At 46.5% G+C, this 5,000-nt stretch overlaps 1 protein-coding gene across 4 annotated transcripts in view; it reads left to right on the top strand.

Annotated features, from left to right (window-relative positions):
- The first annotated feature begins 695 nt into the window (after window positions 1-695).
- Window positions 696-5,000, top strand: part of capn1b (calpain 1, (mu/I) large subunit b) — a 30,378-nt gene continuing 26,073 nt past the window's right edge. Inside the window, exons 1-3 of one of the 4 annotated variants that reach the window (XM_062553462.1) lie at window positions 707-849; window positions 4,089-4,120; window positions 4,797-4,881. The gene's annotated coding sequence lies outside the window, so the exon portion shown is untranslated. Of the gene's footprint in view, window positions 850-1,812; window positions 1,840-4,088; window positions 4,121-4,796; window positions 4,882-5,000 lie in introns of those variants that run through there. The other 3 variants (XM_062553395.1, XM_062553319.1, XM_062553548.1) reach the window with 3 other exon arrangements.

Raw genomic sequence — 5,000 nt, 5'->3', positions numbered from 1 at the left:
ACTCTCAATTCAAGGTTGCATTATAGCATGATTGTAGGTACAGTGTTGCCAAAGCATTAAGGGAAACAGTAAAAGTAACAGTATCTCTCTCTCTCTCTCTCTCTCTCTCTCTCTCTCTCTCTCTCTCTCTCTCTCCCCTTCTCTGTGGCACCAGTGCCAGCGGCAGCATGACTTTTCTTTTTTTGCTGTCATCCTCTACCCCACCCCAGCTCTGTCCGGTTTCCAGTTTTGGGAACAGATTCAACATTGTGTCGGCCTGTTTTGTGATTCCCGGTCCGCGGTCGCGTGGGCCTTTTCAAAGCCGGTCTCTGTCTCCGGGCTGAGGGATTCAAAGTCCTGAAATGACCAAGTCATGACACAACAAGCAGCTGTGCTGTGCACAAACTGTTTGACACATGAAACTGTAGGCCGCTTATCCCATAATAATAGGACACATTGTGACATTCGGCTTCTGTTGATGGTTGAGATAAGACTATGTCTCATTCTGTTTCCAGGCCATAAAAAAAAACAAAAAAAAACATAAATAGGCTATATAAATACTTTACTACTATCTTTTTTATTATTATTTCTAAGTATTATTTGGGGAGGATAAGGCTGTGGGGCGCTTGTCGCTTTAAATTGTACGGACTAGTGAGAAAGCTGCTGTTTATTGATTGACAGTCTTCCTAAGCCCCGCCCCCGCTGCCAGGCCCGTAGTCTGCAGTGCTGCTGTCGGCCTCTTCAATGACTTCATACGGTAGTATCACACTCATCGTTTTAAAACAATAACCGGCTTCCGGGGCGAAAACATACATCGAAGGGGGGTTACCTCGCGTTGTCTGAATAGCCTACAAGGTGCTTCCATCAGTGGTGAGTAAAATTACTTGTTAACCTTAGTAAGGGTTTTTATTTTGCGAATACCTCCTGATTTGTTATTGGTTGAGGGGCACACGCGCAGCGGATGATAAAGGGATTAGAGAAAGGACTGCACGTGAACGCCCCTGAAACTTTATCATCCAAGGCTGCTTTGTGCACCAGGCTGCTGAGATTCAATTTTTCAGTTAAATCCTGAAACGTCACGGACTAAATCAGTGCACCACATCGATCTAAATGATTAAGAGCAGTACATTGTATCCTCTACCAACATTTAAAATAATTTTACCTCAGTGTTATTCAATTCATGGTTGCATGCAGCATGTTAGTCTGTAGGCTATACCGTTATTTTTGCTACACCGTTAGCTTGTGTGCATGTCTGTCTGTTAGCTACTTTACTTTAGGTTCTCACTCTCAGGACCTGCTGCAAGGATCGGTGACATAACATTCCCGTCAAGGTTTATTTCTCCCATAACAACAACACCTGTCACATTCCAGACCAAACCACGGAATTGTCTGCGAAAACCGCTACTGTACACTGTGTACCACAACAACCTACAGTGGTTCTCTGTAACGTTACTGTGTTTGTGTGTCACCGTAGAGATTGCCTTTTACTCGACAGTTAGCAAAGTCCTTTCTACAGTTAGCAACCCGTATAATGACACGCGCTAGCCAAGACACTGTGGTTAGTTTACATGATTTTGCGCAGCCGATAAGGCTTTGTTTTATTCTGCATAGTGGGCCCACAGTCTTCTTAACGCCATCACCCCCACAGACTGACGTCTCCCCCCTCTTTCTTTCTCTCTGGGTCACCCGGTTATTAGCAGGAATGCGTTTTACAACAGTCAGTCCTCTTATCTCCGCATCATGGTTTAAAGTGCTGACTGATGCGCTTGTGCTGATCAATTTCGAAGAGTCACATTAAGGGAAAGATGCACAGTGGGCTACTGGATCAATATTGTGTCTGTTTACTGGTTTGACAGCCGGGTAAGTGTTTCCCTGTGTGTGTGTGTGTGTGTGTGTGTGTGTGTGTGTGTGTGTGTGTGTGTGTGTGTGTGTGTGTGTGTGTGTGTGTGTGTAATATAGTGGCTGGTTAATGCAGACTGGTATTCTCAGTTTCGTAGTTTCAGCATGTTGTCATGAGAATTATTAAAACAATAACCAGGCTAGCAGTATGCAAGTGGAAGGTTTTTTTTTAGGTATTTTGGTGAACCATTATTTTCACTGAGCAGCCCACATGACACAGCTGACCAGAGCATATTCCAAATACGTGGCTTATAATAGTGACAAACCTGGGTAAGTTAACTCAGAGTAAGAGGTAAACCTCCTACAACAAGAGTCCTATGGCATTGTTTTTATTTGGAGAGTGAAGACATAGCCATACAGCTCTTCTATTAGGAGGTTTACCACTTACTTTCCCAGTTTACTTTCCCAGGTTTGTCTGTAAACCACATACCTGGAATACCCCCACTTAGAGCCTGCAGGACCACACTGAATCCAGACTTGTCCCGTGGTCTCTGGAAGGCCTTGTCCAATCAGCTCCATTCTTGTCCACCGACAGAGAATCAGCTCCATTCTAGTTCACTCTCCAGAGAGAGATTCAACTGTGTTTGCACCAAAAATTAAATTGTTTCCGAGCTAGCCGGAGCCAAAACGTTTGGCTTTTTTCCTGAGAAGCGGAGTGGGTGTGTCATTACTCAGGTCAGTTGTTGCTCACAACACCCTCTGCTGATGTGATGACACATTCTTCTGTTCGAAATTGGTGGAAGTGCAGGCTGGATCATTAGGCAGCAGTAAGCTTCAAAGAATTCTGAACAGAACCGACTCGAGAAACGGCTTCTCTGTCGGTCGGAGAACGCCCTCGAGGAACCCGCTCCGCTCCACTCCGCTCGTGCCATCGGTGTGGTGGCGTCGCCCCGGCGATGGGGCCAGAAGTGTAGTCTGTCACTCATCGCGGGTACTGACTTGGCATTCGTGCCAAGAGCCAGATCCTGTTTGTGATGCAGAGTATGGGAGTGATTCAGTGGGCGGGGTGGCGTGTAGAGGTGTGTGTGTGTGTGTGTGTGGGGGGGGGGGGGGGGGTAATTATTCTCAGGTCCTGGATCAGTGGAGCTCTCTCTTGCTTGTCCTCTATTGCCACACTACTCTCACACACAGTGGGTCACATAGGGCATCTAAACTTTTGTTTCCCTTTTTTTTTTCGTTATCCATTAATAGGCCTATGAAATCGTCCATTACTTTAGCACCTTTCTCCTTGGAGGATACATTTTCCTCCTCTATGAATCGATATATTATTTAGCGTTAACCTCCGGGTGCAGATGGTTAGGGTTGGGGGACGCTGGCCTGGCAAATACTAGGCCCTAACACTAATACCAAGGTCCTGGATCAAGGCACAGGTCCTGCACCAGCTGATCTGAGAGCAGAATGGGGTTGGAGTGTGTGGGTGCATCAGTGGAGCTGAGCCCAGATCAGAGTGGTGGGGGGGGGGGCGGGGGCACCTGGTGCTGACGTCTGGAATGTGACATGCGTGAGCTTTGGCTTTGACAATGCCTCTCCCTGCAGACAGAAAGTGGCATGCCAGCTATCTCTCTCTCTCTCTCTCTCTCTCTCTGTCTCTGTTTGTCTCTCTGTCTTTCTCTTTCTCTATTTACAGACACACATGCAGATAAGCACTTGTGTTTTCTGTGTGTGTGTGGGTGTACTCTCTGTCATTTTCCGTTTATGTGGGAGTGTGTCATCCAACTGTCTCTCTCTCTCTCTCTCTCTCTCTCATACACACACACACACACACACACACACACACACATACAGTGCACATATGTGCTGGTCACATATGACTGATGCCTGGACAGCTGGACCACAGTGTCCTTTGTCAGTGCACTGCACATAGCATGTGTCAGTCGACTACACAGTAACATGTTCCAGTCAAGGCTCCGAGCTGAGCACAACTCATATCTGGATCTTTCAAACGGCACCGGGCGCTCCGATTCCGCTAATGATGAAACAATAGGTGCTGTCACAATGGAGGATTCCGAAACGGAACCCGGCTCACCCTCGGAATTGTGTCCAGAGTCATGGTAACTCATTTTGAGTGACAGCTCAGTGTTTTGTCATTCAGGAAAGACTCACTAAATGTCGGTGTGGTTTATGAGGCTAATGGAATGTTGCTTGTGTTTTTCTTCCCTTAAAAATTGATCACATTACTTTTTTTTTCTCTCATTTTTGTTTTTCTCAAGCCTGCCGCCCTTGATTCTGTAAGGACCTGAAGGTACACTAACTAACTTACCTTTACTCCACCAACCTCACTTACCAAAACTCACCCGCTCCCTCTCCTTTCCCCTTAACACACTCACACACACACTTGCACAACACTCACACACACACTTATACACAACACTCACACACACACTCGGGGTAGAACTGGCCCCGATTCGACCCTGATCTGTACTGTGGACAGAACGGGCTCAGAGTCGTGTGTGTGTGTGTTTATGTGTGGTTTGCCTTAATCCCTAACGGTGTGAGCTGACCCAAACATGCGCTAACATGTCTTGCTGCGTTACAATTGGCTGACTGGCTGACAGAGACAAGGAATAGAAAGGGTGCGTGTGTGTCTACAGTATGTGTGTGTGTGTATCTCTCTGTGTGTCTCTCTCTCGGTGTATGTGTGTGTGTGTGTGTGTGTGTGTGTGTGTGTGTGTGTGTGTGTGTGTGTGTGCGCGCGCGCGTGTGTGTGTGTGTGCGTATCTGTGTCTGTGTCTGTCTGTCTGTGTCTGTCTGGAAAAGAGAAGAGACATCTTTGTGGACCTTGACACAAGTCATTTCCTGTAGAAGGCTAATAGATCCCAGACTCCACGTTCTTGTATCAAATGCAAATGTGTTTTTTTCTGTGCTAATGGTCTGGCAGCCAAACCCTCTTTAACCATTGACTTGTGGAAACCCCCCAGAGAGATAATCATCTAATGGAGCGCAGAGTCTCTTCCGGGTAGAGATGAACACAGGGAAACATAAACTCTCACGTTGAGCTGATGGGTTAGTCCCTACATTACGTATGATACACATAATATATGAAAATGTAATGTTAATCACCTATATGTAGCTAGAAAAGCACTCCTAGAGTGCAGACCTGGATCCAGACGGTGATCCAGATT

The sequence above is a fragment of the Sardina pilchardus genome, chromosome 1 (genome assembly GCF_963854185.1).
Source record: "Sardina pilchardus chromosome 1, fSarPil1.1, whole genome shotgun sequence".
NCBI classification, from domain to species: domain Eukaryota; kingdom Metazoa; phylum Chordata; class Actinopteri; order Clupeiformes; family Clupeidae; genus Sardina; species Sardina pilchardus.
Note: the sequence above shows the minus strand (reverse complement) of the source record. Positions and strands in the feature narration are given on the sequence as shown.